This window comes from Balaenoptera ricei, chromosome 3 (assembly GCF_028023285.1).
Source record: "Balaenoptera ricei isolate mBalRic1 chromosome 3, mBalRic1.hap2, whole genome shotgun sequence".
NCBI classification, from domain to species: domain Eukaryota; kingdom Metazoa; phylum Chordata; class Mammalia; order Artiodactyla; family Balaenopteridae; genus Balaenoptera; species Balaenoptera ricei.
The window spans coordinates 117,854,540-117,882,102 of NC_082641.1; the positions used below are offsets into that span (position 1 = coordinate 117,854,540).

At 49.0% G+C, this 27,563-nt stretch overlaps 1 long non-coding RNA gene across 1 annotated transcript in view; it reads left to right on the forward strand.

The window, feature by feature from the left end:
- The first annotated feature begins 7,411 nt into the window (after positions 1 to 7,411).
- Positions 7,412 to 27,563, forward strand: part of LOC132363814 (uncharacterized) — a 29,714-nt gene continuing 9,562 nt past the window's right edge. The window contains exons 1-2 of the long non-coding RNA XR_009502660.1: positions 7,412 to 7,454; positions 20,803 to 21,012. This is a non-coding gene — a long non-coding RNA (uncharacterized LOC132363814). The remainder of the gene's footprint in view (positions 7,455 to 20,802; positions 21,013 to 27,563) is intronic.

The following is a 27,563-nucleotide window of genomic DNA, read 5'->3' on the forward strand; positions in this document are numbered from 1 at the left end:
AGAGTAGTGTTTAATAAATGCTTTCATCATCATTATCCTTGATGTTGTTGCGGTTGTCGGTCAGAAGGGAGACAAATGTGGAACTTGTGTAGCCGATAGGAGCCCTGCTTCCAGTAGCCTCTGCGTTCCCAGGTAGGGGAGCCGTGAAAAGAGCAGATGCCTCTCGAGAGTGACCAGCTAGACTGCATTTGGCTGAAGGGAGGGGAACCCATTCTGACCCCTTCCCATTTCAGCTTTGGTCCTACCTACGTACCTTTCTCCTGCCAGCCCAAGGAGGATCCAGTCTGTGGTGCTCTCTTCACAGGCCCAGTTGTGTACCGGACCAGATTTATTTTTGGTTTGTCGCCTACTATCTCTGTTCCAGGCCTGGAATGTCTGAGGTTTTCTAGTGATGGTGGAGGAGAGCGCTCTTTTGAAAAACAAAATGAGGTCTCAGGCTAGGGGCTCTGCTTCCTTCTGGCTACAGGCAACAACAGAGAATCTGCCATCTGCCAAGGGTGCAGGATGACTAGAGGTCAATGCTGAATATTAATTCACCTGTTGGACATCTAAGATAGCAGTTAATCAGCCCTGGGGAACAGCTCTTGCATAAGGAAAGGAGAGATTTGCGTTTGGCAGAAAATTTTATTTATTTATTTATTTATTTATTTTTGGCTGCGTTGGGTCTTCGTTGCTGTGCGCGGGCTTTTCTGTAATTGTGGCGAGCGGGGGCTACTCTTCATTGTGGTGCGTGGGCTTCTCATTGCGGTGGCTTCTCTTGTTGCGGAGCATGGGCTCTAGGCTCATGGGCTTCAGTAGTTGTGGAACACAGGCTCAGTAGTTGTGGCACGTGGGCTCTAGAGCGCAGACTAAGTAGCTGTGGTGCACGGGCTTAGTTGCTCCGCGGCATGTGGGATCTTCCCGGACCAGGGCTCGAAGCCGTGTCCCCTGCATTGGCAGGCGGATTTTTAACCACTGCGCCACCAGGGAAGTCCCGGCAGAAATTCTTAAGCTGGGGCTTTTGGGGGTCTGTAAAGCTCCTGAAATTTTATGCAAGATTATACCTGTATGTGCAAGGTACATTTTTCTGAGAAGAGGATCCATAGTTTTCTTCAAAACTCTTAGGGGAAGTTACAGCCCAAATAGGTTCAGAATCACTGGTCCTGATCTGAGAGTAGAAATAGAACCCTCCTCTAGGGGGTCTCTAAGAAGCTGCATTCTTCAGCTTGGCTGATGAGAAGGCTGAAAAGGACCTGGAAGCAGGGCTGCTTAGCCTTTGAGGAAAGAGAGCTGTTCTCTTTATTGCACCTAGGTTGACTGGTTGGAGCCTGCCCTATCCATTTGGAAGTTGGGGATTTTGAGCTAGCTAAATATCCCTTATTTTCCCTGAATTTTGGTTGCAATATTATAAAGCACTCTAAACTGTCATATTTTGTGCCAGATTGGGGGACTGGCCTGGTGTCATCTCAGAGGTGGGAAGCAGGGTTGAGTGACTGCGCTAGGTGTGTGTGGTAGCAGTAATGGTGGGGGGTGAGGTGCAGGGGTCTCCTTATGTTGCCCTCATTTGGATGCTTGTTACATAACTGGTTCTCAGCCACAGTTTTTGCATTGATATGTAGTTGTTTCCTTCCTTTTGGAGACATTAAATCTAAGTTCCATAGTCCATTTTTTAATTTCACCAAGGCAGTGGCTTCTCCTTACTCCTATGGCATCCTTTCATGAGAGGCCAGGAGCCCCAGTCTTCTCCCCAGCTGTGCTTATTTACTCCTTACCCCTCACCCTACAAATCCTGAAAAATAGCTCTGAAAGCCAACTTGGGGCCTTTGAGATTGTTTGCTGCTCCTTGGAATATGATTCCATCATTGAGTCTATTCCAATTCTGGCCAGTCCTGGTACTGTCTCCTGCTTTCCTCAATACCCATCATTCCTTGTTGCAGCTACTTGGTCATGTTAAAAAATGAAATCTATCTCCCTGCTGAGAATTTTCCCCCTCCTCTCAAACCTCAAGTCCATGTGCTCAACCCAGCTTAATGGATGGCATCAGAATGCAGCAGAGGTTTCCTAAAGCTTGGCTGTCCTCCTACCTGAATCAGGCAAACACTCTCTTAGCTCAGAGTCAGCTCACAAGTAGGAAGTATGGGCTGAGACTAGCTGAACACAATGGTTCCCTGGTCTCCCCCAAGAGCAGAACCTGATCCCTATAGGGTGAATTGGTTGACAGAAGCTCCATGGGACAAGAGTTTCACTTTTCTTTGGGGGCCTTGAGTTGGAGTATTCTCTAGACATGAAACAGAGTCAAGTCTCTAGGACATAGGCCTCTGATTTGGAGTCATCAGACCATATAAGGCCACCCAGCCCACCCAAAAACACAGGTACATCCATCCTCACTGCCACTAGGGGTCTGGACAGGGGCCACCATCCCAGGACTACCCTGATCCTCACAGAGCTGAGGGGTCTGATGGAGGTATTAAAGCCCACACAGGGCAACATTTTCTCCACATGCTCTTCCAAAAGGCTCTCTACGCAGGGAAAATGAGGTCTTGGGAGGACCTGCCTGAGCCACATCCCCTCTGTGAAAGATGGGCCTACGGACTGGAGACCATGATGTCTGCCAGAGAGTCAGCCCTTCCTCCTCCTCCTCACCCAGGGCCAGCAAAACTGTTTCTGGTCCTTCCACCTTGCTTCATTGCTCCTCTCCTGCACCCTGATCCACTTAACCCGCTCATTTTACGCTGGCTCTGAATAACTATGACTTGAGTTGTCTCTTGATTGTAGGGCTCTGAGGATAACAATGGGGAGTAGCCACCCTCTGGTGTTTGCTTCCTCCTGAACCCTGACTTCTACGAAGGAATTGTGAGGGAAAGGAAAGGCCTCCAAGGCCATCTGGTCTCACAGTCTGCTGCCAGGCAGAATGAACCACCCCTTGGCCCAGGCCAACTTGTCCTTTTAACCTTATAATAGTTCCTTGGGTTATACAGAGGCTTTTTATTTTGATCAAAGGTATCTATCCTCTCCTTCATGGCTTTGTATTTTGTGGTTTTTAAAGAAGGTTTCCCTATGCCCAGATAATAAACATATTCTCCCATATTTTCTTATATTTCTTTTATATTGGGTTGACCAAAACTTCATTCGGGTTTTTCTGTAAGATGTCACAGAAAAACCCGAACGAACTTTTTGGCTAACCCAATAGTTGTATTTCTATGTTAGTTCTTTAATCCATCTGGAATTTGTGTTCATATATGGTGTGAGCTAGGGAGCTAACCTTTTTTTTTTTTTTTTTTTGGCAGAGGGTCACATGCTGCCCAGAATTATTTATCCTATAGGCCATCCTCTCCCCAATGACTTGAAATACTACTCTTCTCATATTCAAAAGTCCCATAAATATATGTGACTGTCTGGACTCTCTATTCTGTTGCATTGAACTTTTTTATATTCCTTGTACAGTACACCATTTTAATAGTTGTAGCTTTTGAGTGTGTGTCGATACAGTGTATTTTACTCTTTCATTCTTTTCCCCCAAATTGTTTTGTTCTTCTTACGTATTTTTTCTTTCCAGATGTACTTCCCAGTCAGCTTGTCAAATTTCATTTAACAAGTCCTGTTGGGATTTTGGTTGAGATTTTATTTATCATGTAAATTAAGTTGGGAGAGAGTTGATATCGTTACAATATTGAGTCTTCTCATCCAGAAATAGAATGTCTCAGCTGTGTTCTTAAGGGCCTCCAGGGGAGACATCCTCTCTCCTCCTGACCCCTGCAGTCTCTCAGTGTCCATTGGCTGGTGTCCTGAGCCACCAGAGCCTGGTGTTGCAGTGTTCTGTGATTCTAGCTTACTCATTCCCTCTTCCCACTCAGAGATGGATGAAACAGTTGAGTATTTGCTTTTGCTTAGGAATTCCAAGCTTTATCTTTCCAAGAGCCAAAATTACTCAGGGGAATTGTCCCATCTCTTTTATGCCCTGCTTTTATATCCCATTCCTAGAATCCCCCTTCTCGTCCTGCTCTCTCAGGAATTCCAATATTTCACATCTAGAGTAGTACGGCTTAATATTATCTTTAGTCAGGATTTCCCTGAGAATCTGGTTGGCCTGAAACACAGCCTCTCATTCTGACCTTCTCTCTTTTCACATTGTTCCATGTAATTTCTAAGCTTCATTCAGACAAGATGATAGCTTGGAAGGAGAGCTCACAGGTATTCAAGAGAATAGCAGTGTTAGTGATTCTATGCCCAATGCCTACATTAAAGGAAGAGCTTATTGCCCCAGATTTGCCAACAGATACCAGCCTATGACTCTGCTCACCACCCTCAACTTTACAGAGTGTCTAGGAATTCCCAGGCATTTTTGATTCCTGATTTCTGTGCACCAGCCTCAAGAGGCAGGTTGTTAGATCCGGCTGACTGCCAAAGGCCAAGAGGTCCTAGCCCTTCTGCTCGAAACTATTCCAGGGATAGCTGTATCCAGCTGTTTTGTTGCCAATATGAAAGCCAAAAAAGCCAGAGCTAAAGTTTTGTGGGCTCTCAGAGCAGGTGTGGCAGCCAGGAAGTAGGAAAACAGGAGCCTGACCAGGGTCCAGGTCCTCACCTCATCCCCCAGAATAGCTGAATGTGCTTTAAGGCCAGGTACGATGGCAACACAAAGATATAGGCAATTTGCCCAAAGTGTTTGCATGTACACCTGGGTACCAAGAAAGGCCACGGAGTCCAGACACCCAGACATGCTTTGCCCAGCCATGTTCCTCTCCTGTTTCTGCATCTACTTGGCTATCTCTGCATCACCTCCTCCTGTTTCCAGGTACCTTTGGGCAAGGTCAGCCCCAGTTACCACTAAAATATCCCCTTGATAAATCTTCACCTGCTGCTTATCCAGTGAATAAGATTTCAGGGTAAGGACTGCAGAATTTGTCCTAGAGATTGGAAAGTTACTCCAACGTAAGACTTACATAAAATGATTCCTAGACATTTGTGTTTCAAAGGACAGAATGAGCCACTCCCGCATAGTGAACCAATTTCAAGGACAGGAAATCTGCCACAGGGGCTGAAAAGTTCTATAACACAACCAGAGCTACAGCGTCTGATTCCTCGAGGTCTCGCTTCCAAACACAATATGCTGCAAAAAATTTTCCCTAGCCATCTCCCACCACACCCCCCAAGTTGCTCAAGGCCCAGCCAGCCACCCAATTTTACATGTCTAAATCTGAAATCAAAGTCCCAGGCAGGGAGAGGGATTGTCACAAGTAATTGCAACATCCCACAAGAATTTGTTTGGGAGTTAAAAGGAGCCAAACCTGGGCCTTCTCCAAAGCTTGCAAGCCTGAGCTTTTTGAGAACCACATTTGATCCGTTCCAATACGTTGAATGTAAACGTTTGTCTTGTGCCTGCTTGGCAGCTCTAGGGGACTCTGCAGGGCTCCTGTGGCCCACCATGGTGACCCGTGTGACTTCCCCTAGGAGAGGACAGTGTGGGGGACTGCCTGCTATGAGCCACAGGCCCCCAGAGTTGGCCTTAATCTTCTGAGCCCTGCTCGAAACGCTATCCCAGGGGAAAAGGAGGAGTGAGGGCTCTGAGGGGCAAAGGCTCCCAAGTAGCTGCAGGAAGAGACTTGGATGGGAGGGGAAAGGGCATAGGCATCCTGCCACACTGCCACATCCTTTCTCAGCAACTTCTACACTCACTCTGCCCTTGCCCTCACCCTTACCTTATCTCATCTTATTCTTACATGTTAACTTCATGACATTATTTAGAGATGATGTTGTTTCTTTTTCCATATAGAAAATAACCACCTTCAAAGTGACAGCTTAGGGCTCAAACACAGTAGCTATTCCAACTACATCCGAAGACAGACCAGCATTATTAGGGATACAATTGGTTGTTATGAACCAGACACAGTTGTCATCGTCATCGTCATCATCATCATCATCATCAAACAGTTACTACTTACTGAGCCCTTACTTTATGCACAGGCCCCTTGTGAGACTGACATTATTATTTCCCTATTTAACGGAGTAGGGCCAGGCCTGGTGAGGTTAAATGGCCTGCCCCAGGTCTCCCAGTTGGTCAGAGGGGGAACTGGGCCTCCAGAGGGCCTGAGCCATTGCCATGGCTCATTTTCTTCTGGAAGAAGCAGAAGGAAGCAGAGCCCAGCAAGGTGCCTGCTGGCCCCAACAATCTAACACTGCCAGCAATGGTGGGAAGGGGCTTTCACAGCATGTCTTACCTGGGTCCCGGGTCACCTACAGCCGACCCAGGACCACAGGGACATGATGACTCAAGGATGAGGATGGAGTAGGAGGGGAGGGTGAGGCCCAGCCAGTTCTGTCTTGTTCCTTAGAGAACTCTCATGTCGTTGTGGGCAACGGGGGGTGGGGGGGGCGGGGGCGGGGGCCCAGTACGCATGTGAGCCCTGCCTACCTCCTCCCAGTTCTCCAGGACTTCACAGGGGAGGCTTTCTCCAAGAGGGGTTATTCCTCATCCCCACCACTCTGGCCCTAGCTTCAAAGAACGCAAAGAGAGCCAGAGCAGGCCAAGATCAATTTCTACTTGAAGGCCAACAGTCGTACTGTCCCTCAGCCCAGTTTCTTTTCAATATAGCCTAATGTCTCTCTGTCCCCTCTGCTGATTTACATGGCAGGTTTATTTAATTAGCCAGAGGGGAGTCAAAGTGCAGCTTGTCCTCAGAGTTAATTAATACTTACTGAGCCACCACACTGTGAGTGATGCCAAGATTGGACTGTGTCCTCTATATCAGCTTAGGGAACAGACTTCAACCCCTTTTGCCTGGCTGGGATTGGGAACTGGAACCAGTTAAAGAGTAGGGATGATGGGGCCCTGAGCTATTGTGAGGAGCAAATGAGGCCATGCACCTAACATGTTTGCCACAGTGCCTGGCACATAGTAGGGACTTAGATATTGATACTGTGTTTGTAAATTTTAAAAACAAGTGGCAGGGAAAGGTGGCCGAGAGACCATGTTCCCCTCTGGGGCATGTTCCAAGGGGGAGAGGGGTAATGGTAGCAAATACCACAGGGAACACAAACCCTCAGGCACACTCCCACAAGCATTGTCCACGAAGAAACGCAGCATGCTTCTCCCTATTTTCACCAGGCTCCTTTAGAAGATGGGGAAGGACTTCCCTGGTGGCACAGTGGTTAAGAATCCGCCTGCCAATGCAGGGGACACGGGAAGATCCCACATGCCGCGGAGCAACTAAGCCCGTGCGCCACAACTACTGAGCCTGCGCTCTAGAGCCCACGAGCCACAACTACTGAAGTCCGCACGCCTAGAGCCCGTGCTCCGCAACAAGAGAAGCCACCGCAATGAGAAGCCCGCGCACCGCAACAAAGACCCAATGCAGCCAAAAATAAAAAATGAATTAAAAAAAAAAAGACACAAAAAAGTTGAACATGAAAGGATTGAAAAACAAGAAGATGGGGAAAGTGCAGGTGGTTGACCCTGGAGGAATTCAAGCAGAGCATGAGTAAGTGGAGGCTCTCCTTTAATTGCGATCTGATTGCAAAGGGAAGGAAATCTGGCCTGGGCAAAGGAGTGCTGCTGGCCTATGCGATTCCTGCCAGGCCAGGGCCCTTCCCCTCCTTCCATCACCCCGTCTCTGCACACACCGGAACCCCACTCCACTCTTATCTCAAAAGACTTTTGACCCTGGCTTTTCTTTCAAATGGTGCTTCCTTGGGCCGTCTCCTGTGGAGTGCCCTGACAGAGCCATCGCTAGGGCGGGATTTGGTGACGGTGCTTGCCCTCTCCCTCTGCCTCCTCCAGGGCTGCCATGCTTGACGAGCATCTCACAGTCCGCCCCGTCCGACAGCTTGGCTGCAGGGGAGTCCCGTTGCCCAAAGCCCTCTTTGTGGTTGGTGGCTTGGGACGGCCTGCCCTAACTCTCCCAGCTCAATATCTGGGCAGCTTCAGTCCTTCTCGTGGGAGTGCTGGCATAGCCCGTGCCTGGGTGTGTGGGCTCTTCACTCTTTGTCCGCCAGGCTTGACCCCATGATCCTATTCAGAGCCTGCCCCAGAGTCTGGATGAGAGGTTACCATGACGCAGCCCAACCCCAGGCATGGATAGTCCTTTCTGGATGCTAAGGCCAAGTAGGAAGACACACTACTGAGGCAAGACCCAGTGGCTGTCTCCGCTGCCAGAAAGATAGCTTTTCTAAGCCAAACACTGAGGCAAGATACCCACAGCCCTAAGACCTAGACAGATTTGGACAGGAGGGCACAGTGAGGCTTAGAAGTTTCATCCTGGCTTTGCCACATCTTCTGTACAAAGCCAGATGCTGGGTGGGAAGCATTCTTCGCAATTACCTGAGATGACTTTGGTAAGGAAAATGGAATGTGAAATGGGGCAGAGACTGACACAGCCAGACTGTCAACTACAGCCAGCTCTGGCGGGCCTGAGGTTCTGGGGCCCCTGCGCCCCCTGCTGGCCCCTCAGACAGGCTCCTGCCCTTTGGCTTCCTCCTCCCCAGGAAGCAGCCTGGTGCTTCCTTCTCAACCCAGCGCTACTTCATCTGCTCCCTCCCGCCTCACTCTTTTAATCTTTTCACCTTTGGACCTAGCCTACAGCTGCTCCCTCTTCCTTCCATAACCTGGGCTTCCTCCTTCTGGACAAAAACCTCTGAGTGTGACCCAAGGTTTTTTTTGTTTGTGGGGGGAGGGGGGTTGTTTTGGTTTTTGTAGTGTATGACCCAGCCTCTTGAAGAAGACCCTCAGAACCGTGCAAGTGGCAGCCTGCCTCAGCCAGCACCTCAGAGCAGGCTCTTCTGCTGCTTCCCAGAGGGCATCCAGCCTCCAGCTCTTCCTTCTCCCTCTGTCTCTCCCACTGCAGAAGCCCACCCTTACAGAGCCTCTAGGGGTGGCCCCTCTAGCTCTCCCAGACCAGCCCTCCACACCACTCCAGACTGGACCAGGAATATCTTCTCTCTCTCTTTCCCTCCCTCCCTCTTCCTCTCCCTCTCCCCTTCCAAATCCTGTCCACTTAGCAAGTTCTAATGGCTCCAGTGTTCACACTCCAGCCCATCTCCACTATGTCCTCTCCTGAACCTCCTGCTGCCAGGCTACTTGCTGTGACAACAGTCTCTTAGGTGTGTTTGTCTTCTGAGATTGGAAGCACCCAGAGGGCAAGGACTTTTAACCTCCTACAAAGCCAAGGGCAGTGCTAGGCTCCCAGTGGGCACTTGGGACCCCGTTGAACGCTGATCCTCTCCTACTAACCTCCCAGCACTGCCTCAGAGCTCTCTGCCTGCGCAAGGTCCGGGGAGTGGCAGGTCCGGTGCGGCTGTGCCTTCAAGGCTACCATTGTCAGGTCACTGCAGAAGGAGGGAAGATGGGGGCCATTTCCCAGAATGGATGAGAATGACAGGGAGGCTTTTATTTCCAGGGTGAAGGGAGGGAGGACCAGTCGGGAGTGAGGTCCCTGGGTGTCAGTTATCACGCTGGTGGAGAAGCCCACGCGCGATGTAGAGGACGTGGATCCCAGGAAAACCCCCACACCTCATAGTTGCCTCGTCCTACCACCACTCCATTCCTCCCAAGGGCGATCTGCCTCCCGGTTCGCAGCCCTGGGACAGATCCTTGCGTGACCTCGGGCGGCGCCCAGTGCTGCTGTGGACAGCTCATTCCGCGGCGGTGGCGGCGGCGGCGCCCGGCGTGTCCCCAGAGCCGCCAGGGGGCGAATAGGGTGCCCGCCGGCTCTTGGGACGCCCGGGGCGCCGGCGCTGAGCTCCGGAGAGTCCCGGCCAGGGAAGACGCGCCCGCCAGAACCTCCTAGGCTTCCCGCCGCCGCAGCCGGGCCGGGCAGCTACTTCCAGCCCCGCCTTCGGGCCGTCTCGGTCGCTCTGGGCGCCCCAGGCCTGGGCGGGGGCGCAGCCGCTGCGCGCCCGCACAGGTGACGGGCCGCCAGCGCGCCCAGCTCCACGCGCACAGGGCACTGCCCGGCGGACTCGCCTCGCTCGCATCCCGCCCCTCCTTCGCCCTCTTGGCAGCCCCGGCTCTGCTCTCGCAGCCGCCCCGATTTTGGGGCCGGCGATTGAATAGGCCGCACCCCGGGCGTAGCAAATGGAGGACGCTGGAATTTAAGGAGGGGGCGAGGGAGGACGCATCTCAGCCCCCTGCCTTCTCCCCACTACTGCGAAGCGGCCGCGGGCGACGCGCAGGCCGGTCTCTGCGCCCTGGGGCTCTGGTCTGGCCCGGCGCCGGTGCCGGTACGGGTGCCAGGGAGAGACCCCGCGCGAGGTTGGCCGGGCGCAACCGCGCTGCACCTGTTGGAGCGGGCCTCTACGCGCTCGGACCCGAGCCGGCCGCCACGGTACCCGGTACCCGGGCGTGTACTGAAGGGCCACAGTTGGCTTTAGGAAAACAAAACGAAATATTTATCTAGAATGGATATATGCGTATGTCGGCTCCTCTCTGGGTCAGCTGGTTAGGACCATATTTCGTTAAGTCTCAGACTGCAGCCTGAGACCCCGACGGCTTAGGACCTGCCCCCTGGCCTTGGCACTGCTGAGGATCTTTTGACTTGATGAGATGCTGTTTCCGTTGAAAAACAGTCTGTTCTTTGGAATCCAAATCAGCTTTTATCAAAACATGTCGGGCCTGACAGAATTGGTGATAAACGTGTGTGTGTGTTTAAATCCTTTTTGTGCCCACACACTAGCCTGCATCCATTCTAGGTAAATATTTCTACCATTGAACAAAAGGAAGTCAAGTTTGTTTCGTTTCAAAGGGAGTCTTTGAACAAGTATCTCTCTACTTGTGGCTAGTCAGTTACCCACACTTTATTTTGCTTTGATTTGGTTAGCTTTAGGGGGTTTTGCGACACTGGAAGCAAGAATTTAGGTTAAATTATGTCTCAAGCTGCACATGAGCGCTGGTTTCAAATCCTAACATTTAGCACAGGCTTTCACAGCGGGAGTGCCAGGGTTGACATCTGTGTCCGGCTGTATTCTGATTCATGCTGGTCAGATAGATGCTCAGACAAACCCCTGGGAGAGGGGATCCTGAATGAGTGCACTCCTCTGCCCACCAGGAAGGAGTCAGGAATCCGCAAGACAAGATGAGTTTGTCGGCTAAGAGGGGCCAGCGCTATATGTCTTAAGTTGCTTTCAGGCTCTGGGATGTGGGATTGGGCTGCAAACTCTGGACTCTAAATCTGTTTAGCATCCAGGACCTGGGTCCCAGGAGACTCTCTACCTTCTCCTCAATTCATCTGGACATGAAAGGTGGGCTCAGAAATCAACAAATCAACCGATGGTCAGAGAGCCTGGGTGATTCTGCAGCCCTGAGGGAGCCTCACCCGTTCCGCCCCACCCCCCACCCCCATACAGCACTAAGGCTCTGCTGACAGGGCAGGGATCCACCCCAAGCCCAAGGCAAGATCCCACCCCTGCTCCTTCTGTCCTTCAGTTCCCCGTGTGTCTGAGACTTCCTGGCTCTGTGAAGGCAAGGAGTAGCCCAAAGTCCAGAGCCTCACATCTAAAGAGTGGCACTTGTGGGAGCCCTGGCCCCAGTCCCCAACCTCAGGAGGCTCTGGAGATGGATGGGGTCAGGTGAACAGCCTGCATGACTGCAGCCTCTGACCTTGGCCCAGACACCAACCCTGCTGCCACCCTGTCTTCTTTGAGCTTTCCCAGAGTCGAGCGCTCACCAGGTATGGCTCCCACAGGGTTTCCCCATTCACCGGAATGCAGCCACGTGCCTGGAAGAGCACTCTTAGTTCAGCCCACCCAAGACCTCAACTCCCATCCTCTTCTTGAGTCAGCACTACACTTCCCCCTTCTCAGCTCTGCTGGGGAGCCCTCTATTCCCAGGAGAGCTACCCGGAGGAGAAGGCCATGTCCTCACTGCCTCACAGGTGGGAAGGGATAGACATGAACACATCTGCAAAGGCTCTTCTTGGCCCCCCTTTAATCCCAGTGAGTCTTCCATCCCACACTATTTATTGGTTACGACTTTGTGCCAGGCACGGTGGCAGAGGTCGGGGAATACACAAATAAATGAAGCCATTCCTGCCCTTAGAGAGCCCATGGTGTCTGATGGAGGAGTTTATTCTTTAACTCATTCTTTCACCAAATGAATGAGTCCCTTTGCCAACTGCTAGGGAGACAGCGAAGAAGACAAGCACAGCCCCAGCCATCCTAATAATACCACCTTGTAGACCCACAGTCCGTAGGGGAGACAGACATTAATCAAGCCATCTGGCAAATAGAGAATTATAAGGCATGATAAAGAGAATCACAGGATGCTTGTGAGCACGTGTAAAGGGCCGGGGCGGGGTGTGTGTGCCTGTGTGTGTGTGAGGAGGGGGGGAAGACCGGCTGAGGGGGAGGGGCAGTAGGAGGGGACTGACCGGGACCCAGACCTGGCAGAACCTGGTACGGTGCTTATCTTCCTCCTGAAACATGACCCCAGAGCTTCGAGAAGGCCCCTCCCTGTACCCTATCCCTCACCCCCACACTCAGGAATTCTGCCAGCCTCTCTCTCTGAGGATGCCAGTCGCTTTTCCTTGCCGCCCGTTGGTGGCAGGAGGCCACAGCGCCCCTTGTGGCCACTGACTGAAGTTTCCAGGACCGTGGAGGGGTGGGGTTTCAGGCTGTGGAGCCGCTGTGTCCCAGCCTCCTGAGCTCCACCAACTAGCCTCAGTCCTTGGGCAGAGCCTCTCTCTTGTGCCTCTTGGTGTCACCAAAAGGGACCTCCAGGGTGGCCTGACTGGGAATAATGCCAGGCTCCCTCAGCTGACACACAGGTGCCTATGCGGCTGCCACGGGTTAGCCAGCAGCAGCCTATGGTGGATAAAGTGGCCTAGACCCACAGGCGGCTGTGCCTCTGCATTTGCTTCCTTTTGTCTTTACAGATGTGGTGGATGTTACCTCCTGTGTGCTCCACATAGTGAGGCCAGAGCCTGGGATCCAGGGGAGTGCTTTACACACCTGCTTCCCTCTGTGGCCCAGGCCTTTGGGGATGTGGGTCTCTTGGCCTCTCCCTCTCTCCTCTGCCAGCCACTCCACATTCACGGTGGCTACAAAGCTTGGTGGCTGGATTTGGTTGCCCCTGAGACCCAAGCACAGAGAAAGAGGCCACTTGCCCTGCTGGTATCATCGTCTCTGTGGAGAGGAAAGTTTGAAAATCCTCACTGGAAAGCCAGAAGCAAGCACTGAGCAAAGGCATGATCCTTGTTAGCACTTTCTAGCCAGACACACATCCCAGCCAGGGCACTTGGGCCTCAAATGGCAGGGCTGCCCGCCTGCCTGAGTTTCTCACAGGAGGAAGGTGAAACAAGACCACCTTGAGCTTTTAGATGTGGAAGAGCTAAGGCTAGCAGCAGGACCACCTGGGGCTCCAGGCAGGGGTAGGGGCAGAAAAGGAGAACATTCCATTCCTTAGAACCTGGTGGGCACCTTTCTCCTCTCATTAGGTTGACTGAGCTCCTCTTTAAGGTATTATAAATGTTCAATGAATTCTGACTCTGTTAGGTTGGACGGCATTAAGGTATCCTGGGTAGATGCTGGGAACACAGCAAGGGACACGTAATAATAACAGTAACACTACCATGTATTGTGCACTTAATATGTGCACTCTGAGCTCCATGCACTGCATGAATTTTATTATTTAATCCTTACGACTTTCTCAGAGAGAACTGCCGTTGTCATCCCCATTTTATAGCTTAGGAAACTGAGGCTCAGAGAAATGAAGTCATTTGGCCAAATTCACACACAGCTAATTAGGATTAAAACTGAGGTCTGTGTGCCTCCAGGGTTCACACCTTCCTTCCCTCCTACAGACCATCCCCCAGAGCCCAGAGCTGGGAGAGGGAAGAGCACTGGAGAGAAGGAGTGGGTGCCATGCTGGCCTCCGCCCTTGGTCAAGTTCATCCTGCCTCCACACAGACTGTCTTCCTGTGGCCTTGGGGATGGTGGCCTGAGGATGGGCAGTGAGGCCTCCAGATGCCAGGGCAGGAAGGTGGCTGCTCACCCATGTCTCTGAGGGCTGAGCTCCCCAGATACCTGGGCTTCCTGATCTGCTCCCCACCTTGGGCCTAGGTGGTGACTTCCCAGAGCCTGGCACCTGGCAGGCAGGCGGTCATAGGATCGAGGACACACGCTTGGAGCCAGAGGCGCCTTCTGAGCTCAAAGCCAAACACGAACACATGGGCAGAGAACCTGCCACTGAAGCCACTCATTTATCCCGTGTGCCCAGAGCTTCCCCTGGAAGCTCTACCACATCCCTTCGTCCCAGAGCAGCCCTGGCTTCTGTGTTTTGGAAAGGTGTGGACCTAGGGAGGGAATGCGGCGGGGGCAAGGGGTGCAGAACTTCTGCAAACAGGATGTGGTGCCAGAACCCAGAGCTGCCCTCCCCTCTCCAGAGGAAACCACAGACCTTCGGGAAAGAGAGTCACCACTTGCCCAGAGTAGCCAGGGGGAGGGAAGGGGTTCATTATGGGGATTATTACATTCAGTCCTTAAACCACCCTAAGAAGGTGCTATAAATTATTCATTTTACAGAAGAGGAAACCGGGATCAAGGTCTTTCCCAGCTGGGAAAGCTGGGTCCCTCATCTGCCAGGTAGCCCCCTGTTAACTACTCTGCTGCACCATCTCCATGGCCTTTATCAGGTGATGGGAGTGGGGGGCAGGGGTGGGGGTAAGCAGAAGAGAAAGGGGCCCTAAACTCCAGGACTTAGAGAGGGGAGAGGCAGCCTCAGGTGTACATAAGGTGTTTGACCTAAAGCCCAAAGGTGACCGCCACTCATTGGTTGATTCCAGTTGAGCCCCTTCCACATGTAGGTCCAGCGATGGCAGCGTCCCTGTCCTCTGGCAGGTGAAAGGGGACAGATGCTTTACCAGGCGAGTACTCTGGAGACAGCGTGTGGAGGTGTGGAGGGACAGCCAGCCCAGCCTGAGACGGGGAGGGATCAGCAAGGCTTCCTGGAGGGGAGTCCTAAAGAAAGTGTAAAAATTAAATTAGGGAGAGGAAGGGATGACCGGAGGTAGGAGCAGAGGGGACCACAAGAGCAAGGCCCAGGGAAGCCTAAGCCCTTTGAGGGCTGCTGAGAAAAAAGCCCTTTGAGGGAGTGAGGTGAGCAGAGGCAAGGGGAGAGGGTGGATGGGCAGGCCAGAAGTCACAGGGTTTCCAAGCCCAAGGAACCTGGGACAACCAGACACCCTCCCACAATCTCCCTGCGGACATCGCTGCGAACCGGACCGGGAACATTCCAGCCTAATCGAAGCTCAGATCGGGAGCTCCAGAGGCTCCACACGCTGGGGCCGGGCTCCCCCAGGGAGCTTGCCCGCTCCCTCAGGCCAGGCCCCAGTGGGGGCTAAGGGGTCCTCAAGGATTCAGACCCTAAGAAGGCTGGAAGTTTTCCCTCTCCAGAATCTGGGGGGAACTGGGTAGGGATGGAGCGGAGGGGAATGGAAATGGAGCCGGAGGGAGGGCCCACCTGCCAGACAGAAAGATCCTGCCTGAGGAACAGGACTTCAGAGCCATCCCGGTTCTCAAGGGGCCCCTGCTCAGGCCGGTATTTCGGAAAAGGGCTGAAGGGCAGGATTTCAGTCCCAGCCTGAGCCCAAGCCTGTGCTGCCCTCTACCAGGCCCAGCCTCGTCTGCTCTCGGCTTTAGGGGGGACACAGGCTAGGATATGGGAGCAACAGCCCCCCAGCCCTGGAAATGGGGTGTCAGATGGCCAACTGGACTGCAGATTCTGTTGTCTGTTAGTCATTTTTATTTCTTCATTAAAGCTTCCATTCTTTAACTATGTAAAGAGCATCATGCTTAGGAAAAGAGCTAAGGGGTTGGAAGGGTATGGGGACAGAAGTCTTAAATACATTACCTGATGTCACCAATTTCAGCCTAAGAGAGAAGTGACCCCCATCCTCTTTATACACTGGAGAACTTCCTGCCTCCAATCTCCCAGCTCCCTTGGTCTTCTCTCCACCCTGCCCCCCACCCCGCCCCCTGCCAGAGAGGCAGGTCTCTGGCATTGGCAACAGTTAGAGACAAAGAAGCAGTGAGAGGAAAGGAAGAGAAACCAGGCTGCCTCAGGGTAAGGGGACCCCATCCCACCTCACAGGCTGGCAGGACACCACTTGCTGGGAGTGGGGGTGGGGTGGGGGAGGGCGACTCTCCCTTCCAGGACCTCTGAGCTTCCTAGTTCAGGTCCAAGGACCTGGTGTCATTATTAGGGGGACCAGGCCAGGAGGAAACCTCCCCCAGCTGACCTGGTTGACCTTCTTCCAGAAGCTGGCCAAATTCTTTGTATGGCCTTGTCCCCGAGGTGTCATCAATTACAGTAGCAGCGGCCACAGCAGCAGCAGCAAAGGAGATTATCTATGGAGGGTTGGCTAGGTGTCTGCACTGAGCTCCCACATTTTTCATTATCTTTTGAAGTCCCCACAAACCTCAGGAGAGTTTAATAACCCCATTTTACAGATGAGACAACTGAGGCTCAGAGAAGTTAAGTGACTTCCCAAAGTCGTATAGTTACTAAGTGACAGTGTCAGGACTCAAACGTGGTCTCACTGACTCCAGAGGGTGAACGAAGCTGGACTGCCTCTTCCCTTCCCCCACCACGCCGCTCACTCCCAAACCCAAGGCCTCACAGGGCAGCATCTTCTACACTCTGCAGCCCTTCTGACCTCTTCTTCCTCAAGCTCAGTTCTGCCCCAGCTCCTGGCCCACCTTTGCAGAACTGGGGAGGGAGCAGGATGGTTCTACTGCTGGGGTGGAAGGGCCCCTGCACCCTGGCGCGTGGGAAGGGGCCTGAGCTCAGCTTGGCCCACTGACTGGCTTGGCCTGGCCAGCAGGCATCACTCACATGTCAGAGTAGCCATGGTCACTTTTGTTAGTCGAGATGACTGCATTCGAGAGGGAAGAGGAGAGAAGGAGGGGCCCAAGCCCAAGAGGACAGAGTGGGTGATCAGGGACCATAAACTCCTGGGGGCACAGGTGAGCGGAGGTTTGTGGCTCAGTCTGACACACCAGGCTCTATAGGTGCCCTCAGCACCCACCTGCCCTGGGGGGTTCTCTCCCCGCCTCTCCACTGCTGCCTGCTCTGACCTCACCATGCCTGGGGCACCAGGGACCACCTCCTTCACCTCCCAGGAGCCCAGGCTCTGGAATCAAAGGAACCTGGGTTTGAATCCTGGGACCCTAAGCAAGTTACTTTATCTCTCTGGGTGTCAGGTCCCTTAACTCCAAACGGATAGAACCTTGTGATAAAGGAGCTAAAGAAAGAATGTTTAATAGTAGTAACATTAATGTTTATTCAGCACCCACTGTGTGCCAGGATGTTTTATGTATTATCTCACTAAATCCTCAAAACCGCCCTAGGAGTTCAGTGCTATTATCATTGCCCCTATTTTATAGGCAAGGAGGCTGAGGCTTAGGGGAAGTAATTTGCCAAAGCTGGCAAGCCACAGAGCTGGGATAGGCCTCCAGAGTCTGTGCTCTCAGCTACCTCCATGTGTGATGTGCCGCTGGCTTGAGTGTTTGGGCCCTCAGATCCTCTGGCTTGCTTCCTATTCCACTTTGCAGAGGGGCTGCAAGAGTCCCTGGTAACAATGGGGAATGCTGACCTCAGGGGTTGGCACGCTGCCCAGGATCCCCTTCCTAGGCCTTTTTGATCCAGTGACAGACTTCTCCTGGTCACCTCCCTGAAAAGCTCTTCTTCCTTCCCCAGGGCTGGGGCTGGGGATCTGCTATGGTGTGGGCACGTCCCCGGGTGACACAAGTGAGGACAGCAGATGTCAGGAGGATCCTGTGTACTGGGGTGCATTTGTTCTGAATCTTCTCGCATCTGACCACTTACTTGGTCCAGGAAGGGCCTGAGGTTCCACTGGGTCAACAGATGAGGAAACTGAAACTCAGAACTATTAAGTGATATGTGCAAAGTTGCCCATCATGTGCACGGTGGAGGGAAGATTGTGGAGCCAGGTGGCCAGAGCCCAGAATCAGAAGTCTTGACCCCAAGCTCTTCTCTGTCAGGGGCAGCCTCTCTAATTTGATAGTTTGGGGCAGGGGCAGCCTGTTAATGGGTCCAGGCACTGCCTGTATTCACACATGCTGAACTGTCAGGATCCTGAAGCCCTGTTCCTACTCTTATTACTCAATAGGGCCCTCATTCATTTATTAGGTTGACAATTATTTATTGAACGCCTACTGTGTGCCAGATCCTATACTAGGCACCAAGGATGCATTGGTGAACAAAAGCGGACCCGGTGCCTGCTCTCATGGAGCATATATACCAGTGGAAAAGAATCAAACAAATATGTGTCCAGTTACAAATTGTGATACACGCCAAGAAGGAAAACTACAGCTGATTCTAAGGCAGAACAACAGCGGGGGCATAAATTAGACTGGGGGGGTGGGGGAGAGGGGCAGCGGGCAGGAAGACCTTTTGGAGATGACTTTTATATACGAACATAACCAATCAATCAGCCAGTTGATTAACCCAGACCAGTGAGGTGGTCAAGTTCCACATGCTATGATTTCCAGAGTAAGGAGGTTTCCATTCGGCTTTCCTCTCCATCAAGGAAAAGTGCTGTTGTCTACGGCCGTTTTGCCATTTGCCTTGAGATTTCAGGTCCCGGTGACCTCAGAGTACAAGTGAGGGAAAGTATAATCTGACTTGGTTTTTTGGATAAAACAAGAAGTGCTGGGTCCCCCCTCGCCCAGATCGGCGCCGGCCCCTGCCTCCCCACCCGCCCTCAGAAGTGCGGTGCTCTGTCGCCACCTGGTGGATGTAACAGAACACGCACGGGGTCGCCCGGCCTCCCGAGTCTGGGGTAGGATACGGAAAGCGGCTTCCTTCGGACGGAGGCTGAAAAGGAGGCAGTGGGTTTGGATGACTTCCTGGCAGGGGGCGGGGATGGGGAGAAGGAGCGAGGGTGGATGGAGAACTGCTGCTTGAAAGTCAACTGACTGGAGACCGACAATGGCCCCATTGTGTCCGGAGCCTTGACCTTGATTTCCTGCCACTGTCGTCTCCCGGCGTGGCATCACCCGGGGCTGATTGGCCCGGAGTCCGTTCCGTGACAGTGGGCGGGCCCCGGGCTTGGATGGCGAGCACTGGGCTCCCCTGGGGGCTGAGACACGCGAGTGGCCCTGTCCCCCCAGGAATCCCAGGGAAGGCGGGTGGGGCAACGGGCCGACGCCTTTCGGAAGTCATTTCCTCCTTGCTACTCACAGTCAGGAGTTTGGGGGCAAGAACTCGGGACTTTCTTTGAAAAGCAGTGCTACCTTATGGTTAGGGACTGGGATCTGCAGTCTGAGAGACCCAGCTCCAAATTAGGGGATCCCTGGACACAGCCTTTAACACCACCCACCCTTTTCTTTTCTTCTTTCTTTCTTCCTTTCTCTCTCTTTCTTTCTTCTTTTCTTTCTTCCTTCCTTCTTTCCTTTCTTTCTTTCTCTCTCTTTCTTTCCTTTCTTTCTCTCTTTCTTTCCTTCCCTTCCTTCCTTCCTTTCTTTCTTTCTTTCTCTCTCTTTCTTTTTTCTTTCTTTCTTTCTTTCTTTCCCTTCGTTCCTTCCTTCCTTTCTTTCTTTCTCTCTCTCTCTTTCTTTTCTTTCTCTCTCTCTTTCTTTCTTTCTTTCTCTCTTTCTTTCTTTCTTTCTTTCTCTCTTTCTTTCTCTCTTTCTTTCTTTCTTTCTTTCTTCCTTTCTTTTTCCATTCTCTTCCCTTGGTTCCTTCCTTCCTTCTTTCTTTCTTAGCACATACTGGGATACACATTCCCTTTGTAAAAAATATTACACAATACAATAAAAAGTTACAGCTCCCCACCTTTGTCACACTTACAACCCCCCCGAAGTGGGGGTGGGGTGGGGGAGGGCGACTCAGGTAACTGCTACTGTTAGATTGGTGTGTGTCCTTCCTAACCTCATTCAATGAATTACATGAGTCTGTACATATGAAAATATATGATTCCTTGTATGTACTCTCTGGGCCTCAGTTTCCTAATCTGAAAAATGAGAATGAAAATAATAGTAGTTAATTCTGAAAAGTTACTGAGAATGTTACCTGAGATAATTCATGTGGAGCGCTTGGCTCGGCACCTGGCACACAGCATCTGTGACTATTGTTGTCATCATTCACCATCATTATTATCATTATCATTGGGACCCAGACCCAATTCTAAGGTCTGGATAGAAGCCCTGTCTTCCTCCACAGCCTGCTCTTCCCCCTCCCCCTTCTCCCTCCTAACAGCCTGTGATAAAAATCTGTGTTCCCTAATGCCTGTGTTTTTTTAAAACTAGAAAGAGCATCTGGTGTTTTCTGCATGTTCTCTCCTCCCCTTCCCTTCCTTCACCCCACCCGCCCCTTCCCTTCCATATTTGACCTAGATGTGACTGCTCACCCCACCGCAGAGAGAACATTCCATTCTGTGTCAGAAGAAGAGAGTTTCATGGCCCATATGGTGCTGTTGGACCCACAGTGTTTGTACATAACGGCTGTCTGCTGGGTAGGGGTAGAGCTAGTGGCTGAAAGGGGGCAGGGTGGGGGGCGGCACACTCTGTGAAAGAGCACATAGTAAAGCAGGTAAGTAAGCAGTAGGGTCAGCTGTCAGAGCAACCCAGGGTGTGGCCAAGGGCAAGTCATTTCACCTGTCTGAGCCTCAGTTATCTCACCTGTGCAATGGGGCTACTAACAATAGCCACCACATTCAAGTGCTATGAGGATAACATGGAACCTGTGAAGGGACTTGGTACTGAGAAAGCCAAATAGTAGTTATTATGTTGGAAAACTAAGTGTCATGTTTATTTAGCATTTTATGTTTGCAAAGAGAATTTCTAACTTCCTTTTTTCTTTTTAATATGAACTAGTTTTTGCTGCATGGAGAAGGAAGTTTGGTTTGGATTTACAAGTCTCAGGAGAAAGGTAAATGCATTTTCCTGGGCCTCTGTTGAAGCAGCCAGGTGCCACTTCCTGGAGCTGTTGCTGGTCCCTAACATAGCCACAGAGAGCATCAGGATACAGGACACCGAAGGACCTCACTGTTCCAGAGGATGCAGCAGAAAATACGTCAAACCCATGTGAGTAAGACAAGGCCAAATCACCCATTCCACAAACAGTCATGGAGCAGCTGCTTTGTGCCCAGCCCGTACTACAGAGCCCTGCACAGCTGAGGGTCCCTGGAATACAGGGGTTTTATTGGGGAGGGGGGAAACTTACTGCACATATGAGCTAATATTTATTCAGTGCTTATTAGATGCCAAGTATGTTATAAGGACAACAAACAAGTCTTAGATAAGATCTTTGTCCCCCTATAGCTTGTGTTTTATTGTAATTTTTAAAAATTTTATTGAAGTATAGTTGATTTACAATGTCATGTTAATTTCTTCTGTACAGCAAAGTGACTCAGTTATACATACATACATACCTATATATATTCTTTTTCATGTTCTTTTCCATTATGGTTTGTGACAGGATATTGAATATAGTTCCCTGTGCTGTACAGTAGGACCTTGTTGTTTACCCATCCTATATATAATAGTTTGCCTCTGCTAATCCCAAACTCCTCATCCTTCCCTCCCCTACCCTGCCTCCCCCTTGGCAAGCACAAATCTGTTCTCTATATCTGTGAGTCTGTTTTTGTTTCATAGATATATTGATTTGTGTCATATTTTAGATTCCACATTTAAGTGATATCATATGGTATTTGTCTTTCTCTTTCTGACTTACTTTGCTTAGTATGATAATCTCTGAGTCCATCCTTGTTGCTGCAAATGGCATTATTTCATTCTTTTTGATGGCTGAGTAGTACTCCATTGTATATATGTACCACATCGTTATCTATTCATCTGTCGATGGACATTTAGGTTATTTCCATGTATTGGCTATTGTAAAGAGTGCTGCTTTGAACATAAGGATGCATGTGTCTTTTTGAATTAGAGTTTTGTCTGGGTATATGCCCAGGAGTGGGATTGCTGGATCATATGGCATCTCTACTTTTAGTTTTTTTGAGGAACCTCCATACTGTTTTCCATAGTGGCTGCACCAATTTACATTCCCACCGACAGTGTAAGAGGGTTCCCTTTTCTCCACACTCTCTCCAGCATTTGTTATTTGTAGACTCTTTAATGATGGCCATTCTTGCTGGTGTGAGGTAGTTCCTCATTGTAGTTTTGATTTGTATTTCTCAAATAATTAGCGATGTTGAGCATCTTTTCATGTGCCTATTGGCCATCTGTATGTCTTCTTTGGAGAAATGTTTATTTAGGTCCTCTGACCATTTTTTGATTGGGTTGTTTGTGTTCTTTTGTTGTTGTTGAGTTGTATGAGCTGTTTGTATATTTTGGAAATTAAGCCCTTGTTGATCGCAACTTTTGCAAATATTTTCCCCCAGTCTGTAGGTTGTCTTTTCGGTTTTTTTTATGGTTTCCTTTGCTGTGCAAAAGCTTATAAGTTTGATTAGGTCCCGTTTGTTTATTTTTGCTTTTATTTCTATTGCCTTGGGAGACTGACCTAAGAAAACACTGGTACAATTTATGTCAGAGAATATTTTGCCTATGTTCTCTTCTAGGAGTTTTAAGGTGTCTTGTCTTATATTTAGGTCTTTAGTAGCTTGTGTTTTAATGGTGCTTCTATACATGTTACTTTCCTCTGCTTTTTTGGGGAGTGTTATACGCACATTAAAATTTATCTTTTTGAGTGTACACTTCTGTGAGTTTCAACAAACACAGACATGTAACCACCATCACAATCAAAATATAGAATATGTCCCCCCTCCAAATTTTCCTCTTGCTCTTTAGTGGTAAATAAGGCCTCTCCCCCAACCCCAGCCACTGGAAACCACTGATCTGATTTTGTCCTTATAGTTTTGCCTTTTCCAAAATGGAATCCTACAGTATGTAGCCTTGAGTCTGCTTCTTTCTTTTATCTTAATGCTTTTGAGATTCACCCACATTGTTGTACATACCAGCAATTTGTCCCTTTTCTCTTTAACTTTTCATTCTAAAATGTTTCAAATATAAATTTTTTTTAATTAATTTATTTATTTTTGACTGTGTTGGGTCTTCGTTTCTGTGCGAGGGCTTTCTCTAGTTGTGGTGAGCGGGGGCCACTCTTCATCATGGTGTGCGGGCCTCTCACTGTCGTGGCCTCTCTTGTTGCGGAGCACAGGCTCCAGACGTGCAGGCTCAGTAGTTGTGGCTCACGGGCCCAGTTGCTCCGCAGCATGTGGGATCTTCCCAGACCAGGGCTCGAACCCGTGTCCCCTGCATTAGCAGGCAGATTCTCAACCACTGCACCACCAGGGAAGCCCCTCAAATATAAATTTAAAAGAATAATAGTGTGGGAATTCCCTGGCGGTCCGGTGGTTAGGACTCAGTGCTTTTACTTCTGTGGCCTGGGTTCAATTCCTGGTCAGGGAACTAAGATCCCACAAGCCACATGGCCAAAATAATAATCATAATAATAATAGAGTGAATACCTTTAAACCTACCACCTAGATTCAATAATTGTTTGCATTTTGCTGTACTTTAAAATAACATCTATAACAGGCATGTATTTGCTGAACCATTGGAAAGTAAGTTGTAGATACTGACACTTCACCTCTAAAACTTCAACACATATCATCTAAGAATGAGTGATGACCATATGTTATCACACCTAAGAAAGGTGACAATAAATTCCCAAGTGTCATCTACTATTCATCCATTTGCAAATTTCCCCAATTTCAAAAAAGATTTTATAGTTTTTATCCACTTGCTAGAGGGTTTTTTTTTGTCTGTTTTTTGGGGTTTTTTTTTTTGCCTGAGCCCAGCAGCTTGTAGGATCTTAGCTCCCCGACCAGGGATGGAACCCTGGGGCCCCAGCAGTGAGAGTGCCAAGTCTAATCACTGGACTGCCAGGGAATTCCCAACTAGAGTTTTATTTCTAAACTTTTAGTTTTGAAATAGTTATAGACTCATAGGATGTTGCAAAAATAATAGAGTCTCATGTACCCTTTAACCATCTTCCCATAAAAATGACATCTTACATTGAGCTGTAGTAAAATATCAAAACCAGGACACTTGCAGTGGTACATTACTGTTAACTAGACAACAGAACTTATTCAGTTTTCACGAATTTTTAACCTGCATTCATTTGTGCGTGTCGGGGGGGAGGTGTATGTTTAGTTCTATGCACTTAAATCCCAAGTAGAGATTCTTATAACTACCACCACAGTCAAGATTGTTACTGTTGAGCAGAAGCAAGAAGAACTACAAACCTGCAGCCTGTGGAACGAAAACCACATTCACAGAAAGATAGATAAAATGAAAAGGCAGAGGACAATGTACCAGATGAAGGAACAAGATAAAACCCCAGAAAAACAACTAAATGAAGTGGAGATAGAAAACGTTCCAGAAAAAGGATTCAGAATAATGATAGTGAAGATCCAGGACCTCAGAAAAAGAATGGAGGCAAAGATCGAGAAGATGCAAGAAATGTTTAACAGGGCTTCCCTGGTGGCACAGTGGTTAAGAATCTGCCTGCCAATGCAGGAGACACGGGTTCGAGCCCTGGTACAGGAAGATCCCACGTGCTGCGTAGCAACTAAGCCCGTGCACCACAACTACTGAGCCTGCGCCCTACAGCCTGTAAGCCACAATTACTGAGCCCACGTACCACAACTACTGAAGCCCGTGCGCCTAGAGCCCATGCTCCAGAACAAGAGAAGCCACCGCAATAAGAAGTCTGCGCACCACAACAAAGAGTAGCCCCTGCTTGCTGCAACTAGAGAAAGGCCCATGTGCAGCAACAAAGACCCAATGCAGCCAAAAATAAATAAATTTATTTTTTAAAAAAGAGAAATGTTTAACAAAGACCTAGAAGAATTAAATAACAAACACCTACAAGAATTAAAGAACAAACAAACAGAGATGAACAATACAGTAACTGAAATGAAAAATACACTAGAAGGAATCAATAGCAGAATTACTGAGGCAGAAGAACGGATAAGTGACCTGGAAGACAGAATGGTGGAATTCACTGCTGCGGAACAGAATAAAGAAAAAAGAATGAAAAGAAATGAAGACAGCCTAAGAGACCTCTGGGACAACATTAAACACACCAACATTCACATTATAGGGGTCCCAGAAGGAGAAGAGAGAAAGGACCCGAGAAAATATTTGAAGAGATTATAGTCGAAAACTTCCCTAACATGGGAAAAGAAATAGCCACCCAAGTCCAGGAAGCACAGAGAGTCCCAGGCAGGATAAACCCAAGGAGAAACATGCTGAGACACATAGTAATCAAACTGACAAAAATGAAAGACAGAAAAAGTATTAAAAGCAACAACGCGAAACGACAAATAACATACAAGGGAACTCCCATAAGGTTAACAACTGATTTCTCAGCAGAAACTCTACAAGCCAGAAGGGAGTGGCATGATATATTTAAAGTGATGAAAGGGAAGAGCCTACAACCAAGATTACTCTACCCCGCAAGGATCTTATTCAGATTCGACGGAGAAATCAAAAGCTTTACAGACAAGCAAAAGCTAAGAGAATTCAGCACCACAAAACCAGCTCTACAACAAATGCTAAAGGAACTTTTCTAAGTGGGAAACACAAGAGAAGAAAAGGACCTACAAAAACAAACCCAAAACAATTAAGAAAATGGTAATAGGAACATACATATCGATAATTACCTTAAATGTGAATGGATTAAATGCTCCAACCAAAAGACACAGCCTCGCTGAATGGATACAAAAAACAAGACCCATATATATGCTGTCTACAAGAGACCCACTTCAGACCTAGGGACACATACAGACTGAAAGTGAGGGGATGGAAAAAGGTATTCCATGCAAATGGAAATCAAAAGAAAGCTGGAGTAGCAATACTCATATCAGATAAAATAGGCTTTAAAATAATGTTACAAGAGACAAGGAAGGACACTACATAATGATCAAGGGATCAATCCAAGAAGAAGATATAACAATTATAAATATATATGCACCCAATATAGGAGCACCTCAATACATAAGGCAATTGCTAACAGCTATAAAAGAAGAAATCGACAGTAACACAATAATAGTGGGGAACTTTAACACCTCACTTACACCAATGGACAGATCATCCAGGCAGAAAATTAATAAGGAAACACAGCTTTAAATGGTACAATAGACCAGATGGATTTAATTGATATTTATAGGACATTCCATATGAAAACAGCAGAATACACTTTCTTCTCAAGTGCACATGGAACATTCTCCAGGATAGATCACATCTTGGGTCACAAATCAAGCCTTGGTAAATTTAAGAAAATTGAAATCATATCAAGCATCTTTTCTGACCACAACGCTATGAGATTAGAAATCAATTACAGGGAAAAAATGTAAAAAGCACAAACACATGGAGGCTAAGCAATACATTACTAAATAACCAAGAGATCACTGAAGAAATCAAAGAGGAAATCAAAAAATACCTAGAGACAAATTACAACGAAAACACGATGATCCAAAACCTATGGGATGCAGCAAAAGCAGTTCTAAGAGGGGAGTTTATAGCAATACAAGCCTACCTCAAGAAACAAGAAAAATCTCAAATAAACAATCTAACCTTACACCTAAAGGAACTAGAGAAAGAAGAACAAACAAAACCAAAGTTAGTAGAAGGAAAGAATTCATAAAGATCAGAGCAGAAATAAATGAAAGAGAAACAAAACAATAGCAAAGGTCCATAAAACTAAAAGCTGGTTCTTTGAGAAGATAAACAAAATTCATAAACCTTTAGCCAGGTTGATCAAGAAAAAGAGGGAGAGGACTCAAATCAATAAAATTAGAAATGAAAAAGGAGAAGTTACAACGAACATGGCAGAAATACAAAGCAACCTAAGAGACTACTACAAGCAACTCTATGCCGATAAAATGGACAACCTGGTAGAAATGGACAAATTCTTAGAAAGGTATAAGCTTCCAAGACTGAACCAGGAAGAAATAGAAAATATAAACAGACCAATCACAAGTAATGAAATTGAAACTGTGATTAAACATCTTCCAACAGGGCTTCCCTGGTGGCGCAGTGGTTTGGAGTCTGCCTGCCAATGCAGGGGACATGGGTTCGAGCCCTGGTCTGGGAAGATCCCACATGCCATGGAGCGACTGGGCCCGTGAGCCACAATTGCTGAGCCTGCGCGTCTGGAGCCTGTGCTCTGCAACAAGAGAGGCCGCGATGGTGAGAGGCCCGCGCACCGCGATGAAGAGTGGCCCCCGCTCGCCACAACTGGAGAGAGCCCTCGCACAGAAACGAAGACCCAACACAGACATAAATAAATAAATTAATTAAAAAAGAAAAATCTTCCAACAAACAAAAGTCCAGGACCAGATGGCTTCACAGGTGAATTCTATCAAACATTTAGAGAAGAGCTAACACCCATCCTTCTCAAACTCTTCCAAAAAATTGCAGAGGAAGGAACACTCCCAGACTCATTCTATGAGGCCACCATCACCCTGACGCCAAAACCAGACAAAGATACTACAAAAAAAGAAAATTACAGACCAATATCACTGACGAATATAGATGCAAAGATCGTCAACAAAATACAGCAAACAGAATCCAACAACACACTAAAAGGGTCATACACCATGATCAAGTGG